Source organism: Gavialis gangeticus, unplaced genomic scaffold, assembly GCF_001723915.1.
Source record: "Gavialis gangeticus isolate Ggan-Ray unplaced genomic scaffold, GavGan_comp1, whole genome shotgun sequence".
NCBI classification, from domain to species: domain Eukaryota; kingdom Metazoa; phylum Chordata; order Crocodylia; family Gavialidae; genus Gavialis; species Gavialis gangeticus.
The window spans coordinates 158630728-158643115 of NW_017729022.1; the positions used below are offsets into that span (position 1 = coordinate 158630728).

General features: G+C 40.8%; 1 long non-coding RNA gene across 1 annotated transcript; it reads right to left on the bottom strand.

Moving 5' to 3' along the window:
- Nucleotides 1-1269: 1269 nt before the first annotated feature.
- Nucleotides 1270-9468, bottom strand: LOC109296808. Its single transcript, XR_002097066.1, has 3 exons — nucleotides 9393-9468; nucleotides 9163-9228; nucleotides 1270-1390 (listed from the first exon to the last, which is right to left on the bottom strand). It is a non-coding gene; the product is annotated as an uncharacterized LOC109296808 (long non-coding RNA).
- Between the last annotated feature and the right edge of the window lie 2920 nt (nucleotides 9469-12388).

A 12388-nucleotide genomic window follows, 5' to 3' on the forward strand; every position in this document is an offset into this window, starting at 1 on the left:
GTTTACCTTGATACAAGTTTAATCAAATCAAAGAAAAAGGAACTGGCAGTATTTTTAGCACTACTCTGTGGGTGCTACTATAATGCAGGAACTGCCATTCTGGAGCCATCTATGATCCATCTACTTCGCTACCAATTTCAAGCAATGACCAATACTAACTTTCAGATTTAGTGGCACATAGCACAGGAATAAGCAGCTATGAAATAACCTACCCTCAGGGAAAATTCTTTCCTAACCCTCATTAGCTGGAGGTTGACTCATGTCCTGACACAAAGGTTTAACTCCTTACTATTATAAAACTCTGGATACACTTGTTATCCCTACAAATGTATCTTGCTATGCTGTTACCATAGCTCTAGCAGTCTAAAGCTCTTCATATTTACAGTATGCTATGTGAATAAATATTTCCTTGGTGACTTTTTAATAGTGACCATTAAATGTATACTCACAAAACTTCTGAAATTAACTTGAGGTAATAATAAGCAAACTTACTCTTAAATGTCTACAAAAAAAAAAAGCTTTGGTGTATATTAACAGCCTGGGGTATTATTCTTTTATTTTGATTTTAAAGCAATTCTCTTTTTAAAAAGTTGCCAGTAGTGTTTACAGGAATGCAATCCTTCACACTAACAAGAGGAGTATTTCATTTTAAAAGCCAGGAATGAAAAATTAAAGGGAAAGATCATTTAATTTTTAAAAGAGAATTAGTGAAAAGAACTCCTATTAATGGTTTTTATAGGCTGTTTTCTACAGACAAAAAATCATTTTTCTTTCAAGAAGATTCTCAGTGAACGAGGTAAATAAGGAGAATGGCTGAAATGATATCTAGATTTTGATGTAATGCTTGTCATCTACTCTTGTTCATCAAGCCACCTGTCAACCCCGATTCTCAGTCAATCAAATCAAAAAAATCAAATCAAGCAGAAAGGCAGGTCTCAGCCAGTTCCCTTCATTTTGTCTTCCACAAGGCCTAGAATATGTAAAGGTACTGTTTGATTTCAACAGGTTTTACCAAACCTCCATGTTATTATAGCTCCACCACTGAGCATATGCTTAATTTCCTGTGCATCCTCAGTGCACCAGGGGCGAGAAGGGCTGAGACATACAGCCTCCAGGATTTTCTCACATACCAAGACAATAAGTAACCACATAAGTTGTCCAACAGATGTCTGCCATTATGATATGGTTTTAATCACTGGAGAAATTTAATAATATAAAGCATTTTTATTACACATTTCAAGTGTTTTTCATGGTGCCCATGATGGCATTGCAAATCTGTTTGTTTGCCCAGTTAACAGTATGTTAAAAATAAGAAAGGGGTGGGTCCAGAAGTCACTCCCATTCCATTAACTAGCATTTTGTGGCTTTGGAAAAATGCTCAACTCATGCTCTGTGTGAAAGAGAGAAACCAATACAAATATACACATAAAACCTAAATATAAGGTTAAAAAACCCCTCTCTGACTTAATTCTACATTTTATTTTGCTTTCATCAATTATGAGTTTCTGAAATTATGAACAGTTAAATTAGAATAAGGAATATAAGAATAAATTAGAATAAGGAATTCCTTGCCATGTGACAGCTGATTTATAGAATAAAACAATTTGTTCTGTTTTAAGGTAAAAAATTATTATTCAATTGATATTTACAGTTTTATCAAATGTACTCCATTTCCCAAACCTTATTTAATTTTTTTGCAACTGGCTTGAATTCTAAAGAGAAGTTTTCAAGCACATTTTGCAGAGACTGAAACAACTGACCACAGAAGTATTATAAAATCAGAATAGTCATAACCCACAGAAACTTAAGACAATTTTCAGTGAAACAAGTAGTCACTTTAAAAGTGAATCTGGTCATATTTACTATCATTCAGGAATTGTGATTAGAAAATAAATAAACAAACAGTACCTGTAGCTTGAATAACATTTTACAAACATTATATTTAACAAACAGCGCCATCAAGGAAATCATAACAATTTCATGATTTGTAAATTGGCTTTATAGTGAAAATGAGTAGTGGCCGAACATTAATACATGAAAAGGGCCATCATAGGAATAAAGCAATGCAAGGGTGAAATATTGTAATTATCATGTATTTATAGCCCACAAACAGGCACTCATTTCTAACAGAGGAGATTACAAAAGAGGGAGCAGTATAGGTGCTCAGCCTGCAACTGCCGTCCCCTGCCCCTTGTGGTTTCCCAAGACCGAGTGATCTGGGGTAAGGGTGGGGAGTAGCAGCTGCTCCAGTGCTCCAATTCCCAGGAAAACAGGAGCAATGGAGCAAAGCCTCCTGTCGCCTTCTCAAAAGGACCAAGCATTCTGGCAAAGCTCACCACCACCCACTTCACAAAAGTTTCCTGTTAAAATTATACTAAGTTACTGGAATTTCCATTAAACAATTAGTAAAAGAGTTCCATAGGGTAACTGTGGCTCTGAATAGAGTACCATAGGGTAACTGTGACAATTTTCACAAACTTCATCAGAACCCCCCCAAAAATCTGCCATTTCCATTGCACGCTATACTTTTCTTTCCATTTTTGTAACCTTTACACTTATTTCTTAAGTGAATGTTTCTTCTTGATCCTGGCTCAATTAATACACTTTAACCAATTCAAATGATTTCTTGGCATGTTTCCTGAAGTATTCAAAAATACATCTCCTGGATATGCAATTGTTTTGACTTTTGAGTCATTATTTCCCAAATTGTTGCCTTTTAACTTTGGTGGAAGAGAAAGGCTGCCCCGGTTGAAACAATACAAGAGTTTATGGCTCAACCTGTTCCTCCTGTTCTGATCCACAATAGCTGAAGTAGGCTGTCTGAAGGATGAGCAAATGCTTTTTGTTTACTTTCTAAATTATGCAACCTGAATATCTTACATTTAGGATTTTTGCATAATGTTAACATTAAAAATATTACTCCCTGTACTGCATTATAAGTGGAGTTGGTAGAGAACTCTTAGCTTTAAGTTGCTTGGTGCTGCTTTCCACATAATATGTTCTTTATATTCCTAAATCTTGTTTTGAGAAGTTTAAAGACCTCCAGAAAGCCTTTGGCAGAACGAAATCCTTCTGACTAAATAGCTTTGTCCCATGAAACTCCATTCAGGTACTGCTAAGATATAAATCTATTTCTTACGCTCCTTAACAAAACTGCAGCAACCAGTCAAAATAATAACACAGCATATACATTCTAAGGCCAAGCCCATGGCACTACTAAAGCAGAAGTAGCAGACACTTGAGAACCAACAGAGCAAGTGAAGCGGGTAAACTTAAAGGAGGACAGCAAAGTTTGTGCATATATATTAGGTGCGTCTACATGAGTTGCTCATTGCTACAGGAACATAGTGTTGGCAAACATTAAATGTGACGCTGACACTAGCGTGTAGTAGGGTCAGAAACAACCCACGCACTGCCAAGACTACGCAGTAATGGCAGTTACTGTACTTCAGCAAGTACTAAATGATGGTGCACTAACAACTGTGCAGTCGGGGACACGTGTGGATGCACCCAGTGTAACCCAGCCTCCAACTCAGCAATCACATTTTATTCCCATAGGACAACTATTTCATTCAGTATACAGGACAGGTACAAAGGGGACAGAATTAATATTGCAGAGGCAACACCAAGTCAGACTGCACCAAGGCAGGCACCGTGCACTGTGGTACATTTATACAAAATGTACTTGTTGTGATGCGTGGGTGCAGGAAGCAGTCAAAGAACACATGACTGGGAGTAGGTGTATGACTGAGAGGTAACGAGAGATAAAGTTTCCCGACTCTGGGACAGGGATAGCAAGAAAGTGAGACTTGTTGTGGGTCTCACACTAGTACCTAGGAAAAACTATGAAAAAGGAAAGGTGTATCCTCTCCCTTCCCAAGTGACAGAAGCTTAAGGAGCCCTCAAGTAGTTAAATGGCATCCACTAGCATGAGTTCTTGTTTCCTGTTTCAGAACTTTTGTTTGAAAATAAAGTCGGGACTGAGAGAAAAGCATTGAACTGAATGGTTGTTGGGAACTTCATTCTACCTTCCCTGGATGGCAAATTTGCTCATTGGCTTAGACTGACATTTACTAGCTCTGGAGTGGATGCAACCTGCATAGGTAGTGACCTACTGAAATTGCAATTTTGTGATTTTCGCAGAAACTGTGAAATCAGTAGGTCGCCTGCAAAAAAGCCCAGTCCGACAAAAAAGTGTGGAAACAGCCAGCAAGCAGGGGAGAAAAATAGGGGGAGCTGCAAACAGAAAATAATGGGAAGCCCTGGTGTCCTGAAACATGGGGGCGGGGGGTGGGGGGGAGGAGATTTTCATGGCAGAGTGCAGCGGGCTCTCCCAAGCAACCCCAGAAGTCTTACCACTCCCCAGAGATTGACAAATGGTGGGACTTCTGGGGCCCCTCAGCCAAAGGGGCCCCACGCTCCGCCACAAAAATGGCAAATAGCACCAGGCACAGACTATAAATCAGAGGGCAGCCACCCCAAATGTGGTAGGTCCATATACATAGGATCTTTTAAATTAGCTTATAATATAATACAATACACTTACATGTAATCACAAGTATATTGTCATAAAATTAATTAATGGCAAAGTATGGCAATAATTATTGAATTTGCCAAACTACTATTCAAACCTCCTTTTCTAAAAACATGTCTGTGATCTATTTTCTCTTTCTCCCAATTCAAGCTCATAGAAATTCCCAGCTATCTAAAGATATTAGCTGTCACCCAGGAGTTCAGATAATTATAGAATCATAACAGAGGAAATTAGCACTGAAATGGACCTCACAAGGTCATCTAGTCCAGCTCCCTGCTCAAGACAGGTTGCTCCTAACTAAACCAACTCATCTGTCCAACCTGGTCTTGAAAATTTTCAAGGATGGAGATTCCACAACTTCTTAAAGTAGCCTGCTCCACCCCATAGTCAAAAAGTTCCTCCTAATCTCCAACCTTAATTTCCTCTGCTGAAGTTTAGGGCCATTGCTCCTAGTCCTGTCCCCTACAGTCACAGGGAACAGCCTTCTATCCTCTCTTCAATATTCCTCCAGGTATTTGAAGACTGTTATCAAATCCATCCTCAGTCTTCTCTTCTCCATACGAAGCAACCCTAGTTTTATCAGCTTTTCCTTATAAGTCTTGCTTCCCAGGCATCATGCAACCATCTAATTATTTTTGTTGCTCTGCACTGGACTCTTCCCAATCTGTCCACACTCCTCTTGGAGTGTGGGGCCTGAAACTAGACACAATGCTCCCAGTGAGACCTCACCAATGCTGAACAGAGTGAAAGGATTACTTCCTTTGATTTGCAAGTGCCACTCCTTGTTAGTGCAACCTATTATGCTGTTGACCTTTTTTTTTTGCAACAAGAGCACAGAGTTGACCATATTCAGCATATGGTTTATTGTAATCCCCAGGTCCTTCTCTGCAGTACTGCAGCCTAACCACTGTTTCCCAAATCTGTATTTATGCATGCAATTAGACTGTCCCAAGTGCAGGACTTTGTACTTACCTTGTTGAATCTCCTCTAATTGATTACAGACCATTTCTCCAGTCTAACCAGGTCATTCTGGCTTCTAGACCTGCCCTTCAAAGTGTCTGCAACTCCACCCAATTTAGCATCATCCATAACTTTACTAAGCACACACTCAATCTCATCATCCAAATCATTCATGAATAATGTTGAGTAATATTGGACCTAGGACAGATGCCTGGGAAGCCTCATGTGATACCTCCTCCCAACTAGACATTAAGCCGTGGTTGACTACTCATTAAGCATGGTGATCCAGCCAGTTTTGTATCCATTTTACAATACTTTCATCTAGTCTGTATTAATGAGAATGCCATGAGAGACAGAACCAAAAGCATTGCTAAAGTCAAAGTATATCACATTTGCTGCTCCCTGACCATCCACAGAACCTGTCACCTTATCAAAGAAAGAAATCAGGTCCGTCAGGCATAACTTGATCTTAGTGAATCCATGCTGGCTGTTCCCAATCAGCTTGTTCTCTTCTACCTGCCCCATGATCTTTTCAGGTATTGAGATCTGGGTGAATGGTTTGTAATTCCCCGAATCCTTCTTCCCTTTCTTAAAGAAGGTCACTATTTTTTACTTTTTTCAATCATCCAAGGCCTCACCCAACACCCACAAGTTCTAAAAAATGAGAGCTAAAGGCTCTAAAATTACTTTCTTCAGTACTATATGATGCATCCCATCCAACCCTGCCAACTTGAAAGTATCTAGTTTCTCTAAGTAATCCCTAACCTGTTCTGCAGTTACTCTAAGCTGTTTATCTCCCTCCCTATCTTGCCATCTGCACACACAATCTGGTAGCTGCCCCTATATATGAAGACTGAAGTAAAAAAAGGCATGAAATAGTTCAGCCTTCTCTGCATCATCTGTAACTAGATTGTCTTCTACACCCTGTCAGGGACCTATGTTTTCTTTGGTCTTCCTCTTACCCTTGTATTTGTATTGGTAAAATCCCTTGTTATTGTATTTTATGTCCCTTGCCAGCTACATCTCAAATAGTACCTTGGTCTTCCTAATTTTCTCCCTGCACACCTGTGTGATACTCTTATATGCTTTCTTACTGCTATGATCCAGTTTCCACTTTTTATAGGATTCCCTTTTTTTGAGTTTCAGCTCTTTGAAGAGACTGCTGACTAACTCAGATGGCCTCCTGTTGCACTTCCCATTCTTCTGTCACATCAGGATAGCTTGCTCCTGCGCTCAGAAGAGGGCCTCCCCAAAGTTCTGCCAGTTCTCCTGGACTCCTTTTCCCCTCAGACTTGCCTCCCACAGGATCCTGCTCACCATTTTCCTAGGTTTGTTAAAATGTGCTTTTCTGATGGCTAGTGTCTTAATTGTGCTATTCTCCTTCCTTCCCTTAGGATCTTGAATGCTGGGTGCCTGTACACATAAGGGATGCCCGTTCTGACACATTCTAACTAGAACACTCCAGCAGTCTCACCGTCATGTGTATTCGGTGTCCCCACGTTTCAAAATGGTTGCAGGGGTGCTTTAACTAAAGCTCATAAAATGAGCTTTAGTTAAAGTACCCCCACAGCCATTTTGAAGTGCAAGACACTGCAAGTGTTTTAATTAGAGCAGTTCCCCAAAGCAGCTCATATTAAAACATTCTCTCTCCCCTCCCTCCCCACTCACACTCTGGAGCACGTGTATAGATGCCTGAACATTTCACGGTCACTGTCATGTCACTCAAGTTACTGTCCACCCTCGTGGAATTTACCTTCACAGTCTCAAACAATTCCTCCTTGTTTGTGAGCAGCAAGTCAAGAAGAGCTTCCCCCTCGTTGGCCTCTCTACCAGCTGTATCAAAAAGTTATCCCTAACACACTCCAAGAATTTGCTGGACTGCTTGTGTACTGCTGTGTTTCCCTGCTAGCAGTTGTCCCAGTAATTAAAATCCCATGAGAGAACCAAGTCCTGTGATTTGGAAGCTTATAGCAGTTTTTCAAGAAGGACTAATCCACCTCCTCCAGGTTTTGTGGCCTATAGTAGGCCTGCATGGAGCAGAAAGTGTTCACTTTGGATTTGAATTGGGCAATTCGGAGGGACAGTGATTCAATTCCGTGATTTGACTCACTGTCCCGATTTGATTCAGCTGAATCTAAATCTGAAGATATTCAGCACCAAATTTTATTTGACCATAAACTATACAGGCAGGCAGTGCCGGTGAGAACAGCTGGGGGAGCAGCTGGACAAGCCCCAGCTTGAGCCGGCAGCCCCGGGAGAAGCTGCAGCTCATCCAGCTGCTTCCCCAGCTGCCCCCCTGCTGGGGTGAGGCAGGCAGTGCTGGCAGCCCCAGGGCAAGCGGTGGGGGCTGGAGGGAATGATTGGAAGCTGGGGGATTGAACTGGGAACTGGGGAATCAAACAGAAAGCTGGGGAATCAAACCGGGAGCTGAGGGGAAGCTCCTATTCATTCCCTCAGCCCCTGATCATTTCCCCCAGCTCCTGGTTTGATTCCCCAGTTCAATTCCCCAAGCTCCTGATCATTCCCCCCCAGGCCCCGCAGCATCTCCTGGGGCTGCCAGCCCTGCCTGCCTCACCCCAGTTGGGGGACAACTGGGGTGGGGGGCGCAGCTGGACAAGCTGTGGCTTCTCTTGGGGCTGCCAGCTCAAGCCAGGGCTCGTCTGGCTGCTCCCCTGGCTGCTCCTGCCAACACTGCCTAGTGCCTGCCTGTACAGTCTATGGCCGAATCTCTGAATCTCTCTGAATCAATTTGGAGGCCTCCGATTTGATTTGGAGAGATTCATGGGTCTCCCGATTCAATTCAGATTCAAAGATTCGGCTGCTGAATTAGGCCAATTCTCAAATTGAATAGGCTACTGAAGCTTCACACAGCCCTAGCCTATAGCAGACACCTATCAAGACCTGCTGCTCTCCTTTGACCTTCACCCAGAGGCTTTCAGCATTCTTACCCCACTGCACCTCAGAACATGTGCCCTTATATATCAGGCAACACATCTAATTTTTCTTCACAGCCTATACTTCTTGAGTGAGCTATACTCATCCATGTCTATAGTTCAGTCACGTCAACCATTCCACCATGTCTCATAATCCGCATCTATCTCATCATAACTCCATAACTGGAATCCTGGTTGAATGTGCCATCTTACCCAAATTACATAAAAAACAAGCCACAAAGGTCTTTGGGAGCAGCATACCATATAGAAATACAGGATACTGTTGGTTTCAGTCAATAAGACATTCCTTATTGTCCTATATCTTAAAGATGTCACTACTCCACTTCTAAAATTCCTGTAAGAACAGCTCTCTCCACACTAGATTGCTTCTGGATCAGAAAGGGGAACATCCTGGTCTCTCTGAAATTATTAAGCTTTGGTTGCATCAGAATTTGGCCACAATTCTCTTCAGCTCAGACTACAAATTCTGGGCACAGTAGAGTCACCTTAAACATGCAAGAACTTTTATTTGTGCTGTCACTCTACAAGACAATCCATGCAGCCACGTGGTTACATGGCTTAGCAAAAAGGCAGACAAATTAACCTATTACAGTTCAAAGTACCCTCTGGTTTTAAGACAATAGGCAAAGCAATATGGCAACAATTCCCATTTAAGTGCCTTAAGCACTTAGTGCCAGATTCACTGACACTGATACAAGAAGATGTAAATTATACTTCTCTTGTCTAAGGTGAATCTCCTGGAGATGCAGAGGTTATTCACCTTGGGGCTTTGTCTTCCTGCTAAAGAAAAGGTGTATTTTTACCATGGGGTAACAGATGCACATTACAATCCAAGTGAGTGGAATGTACTGTGGTTTTACTGTGGGGTAAATGAGGTAAGTCAACCACAAGCAGGAGGTATACAGTTGACCCCCCCCCCCAATCCTCTTTCCAATAAAACTTACTGGTTCTTTGCCTCCACTGGGATTTTTCAGTACAGTAGTTACCTCAACAGAAAGAGAAACATCTCCTTTCAGTGAGAACATAATCTAGAAGAACATTCTTCAATTATTTCCTACGCATTAAATAATGTCAATAAGAATAGTTTTCCATATACATGTATATATATAGTACTTACACCCAAATAGAGAATTACTAGAGGCCGGCAGCAGTTCCACTTGAGCTCCATACCTACTATATTTCCAAAGGGTGCCAAGGTTCTGTATCAGCATATCCCTATTTGCCCTGGCTATGATTTTTTCCCATCTAGGACATCTGGCTTTTGATGCTACACTGGTTCTCTATTAAATATCAACAAATATGAACAAAGGAGAGAATCTAGCTGTTTTCCACTACTATGACCTCCTCTCCCAGTGGGTTTTCCAGTACATAGACTCTGCTTGGAGAAGCTGGCAGTTACCTGCACTTACATTCACTTGTTGTCCTGGTGCTCAAGCCACTCAGATATTGTAGGCATGCCCTGGATTAGTCTCTTTACAGGTTTCCCTCACTTTAGGCTGTACATGTGTTCCTGGAAAATGGTGTATAGCTCAAATTCGCATAAAGAGAATTTACAACATAACAAATAGGGATACGTTCCAAGACCTCGACTCCACTGACCCCCAGACTCATTTCTACCACTTTTACAAGTCAGTTTTGCTACTAACAGCAGACAATACACACAAGCAGAGGGGTGCTGTGAATGTTACCATAATGGGGGTGGCAACTACAGAAAAACGTGTCGCAGACAACAAGCAAGGAGTACAGATCCACACAGGAGACTTTATTTTGTTGTATGTCAGTCCCACAATGCACTGCACAAAGCACCTGACCTCAGGCTTCCACCATACCAATCGCATAAGAGTGACTTTACCTCGCATATTTTTGGTATAAAAAAGGATCATCGCATAAAAGCAAATTCGCACATACAGAACTCGCATAAAGTGAGGAAAACCTGTATGTGAACTTTCTGCACTAAGTCTTATATTACCTATTGGCCCTATTGGAAAGTTATTTATTTCTATTCTTTACCAATTCCTTTACACTAGACCCCTGAATTCAGAAGACAGCTTCAAAGTTATGATTCAGTTCTCACTCACACCAGTTTGACTCTATTGTCTTTGACAAAGTAGTTTCTAATTTACATCACTGAAAGTGAAGGAACTAAAATGTATATTTATGAATGATGGAATCCTGACTGATGCTCTCTCTTTGGGGAGCAAAGAAGCAGGGAGGCAAAGTTATCTTGGAGATAAGAAAAAGCCTAAAATCTAGAGAACTCCCTGGAAAAGATACGTGCTTCTTGTCAAAATACTGCTTGGTTAGAGCAATTTAGACCTTGAGATGATATATTTGACCTCTGAAAAGTGTGAAGGATATTTACAGGATTCACTCAGAAGAAACTTTCCACTAAAGAACCATCTGCAGAGACAGATAACACACAATGACAGGGAATGTTTGCAGAGGATCTGAATGCACTAAAAAATAAATCTGGACTTGAAAGCAGATGAGTTACAACAAAGAGTTTCAAGAAAGATGTAAGGCAACGATTAGAACCAGAAAATTAAAAATCCTGAGGAATTTAATCAACCAGGACAGTCAAATCAATGGAAAGCATACCACATGCTCTCTCAATAATTGCATTCCAACTTTTTCATAGTAACAGCCAGTACTTAAAGTAATTACATTCCAATAAAGCTCAATGGTCAAGAGCTACCATTGCTTTAATATTTGACATATGGGACCTGATCCTGCTCCTAAAGAATTTAAGGCAATTTTGCCTGATTTCAGTGAAGCCATGTACTGAATGCCCATGTGGAAGAAGATCAATGGGACCATATAGGTAAAAGCAGTTTTACAATCTTTTATTTCATTGCCTTTGCTATAAAGGACAACAGACTATCTTGATGATGTTACCAAACTGTACAGTTTTCCATATTAATGTATGCTCAGGCATTATTCCAGTAAAAGTCACTTATACAACAATATCCTTTGGAATTTGGGGTTACACTATCATTTACTGAAAACTAGTAAGGAGACAGCATTGAAATATGTACATTAAAGCTCAGTAGGATATTCATGTTAAAACAAGCCTACTCATTAAATAATGTCAATACGAATAGTTTTCCATTATATATATGGCACTTACACCCAAATAGAGCCTAAGTCTCTTTGCAGATGTTTCCAAGGTTTAAATTTAAAGGTGTGATTTTAGATTGTGCTGGGTAATATGATTTAACTAGAACTCCAGTTAAGGACAAAGAAATTGACTTTTAGCATGAGGCAACTGCTGTGCCTTAAGCTGACTTTCTGCAAATGTTATTCAGATGGAGTTAGTTAGTTTATAACATTACACCTTTAAATCCTAATTTAGACAACCTCACCAAAGTCTGGTGTACCTAGCATTTTTCACTGTTACAACTGTTATATTTAGGCATACAATTTTTACTAATGTAATTATACCAGTAGTAGTAGTACAGCAGTAAAGGCTTCCATATGAGAATAATCTCTATCGGTATAAGCATGTCTATATTGACATAACTGCATCTATGCATGAGGGTTGCATCACTTCAGTTGTAATATTTAAAATGGTACAACTATAGCGTGCAGAAAAGGCTGACTGTAGAATTAGCAGACCAGGTTCTGGGCGGACAACTGGCTTACAGACCAATCCCAGAGAGTTGTAATCAATAGGATGGCCTCATCCTGGAGGGCCATCTCCAGCGGCATCCCCCGGGGACCTGTGGTTGGACCCATGATCTTTAACATATTTATTAATGACTTGGATGAAGCGGTGGAAAGCTCAATGATTAAGTTCACAGATGATACCAAGCTGTGGGGAAATGCGTGCACACCAGAGGATAGGGTAAAGTAATACCATACTAAAGCAGTGGAGGTATTCTGGAAAGGAGGAGAAAAGCCCTAATGATGGTTATTTGAAACTGAACACATTGCATATCGT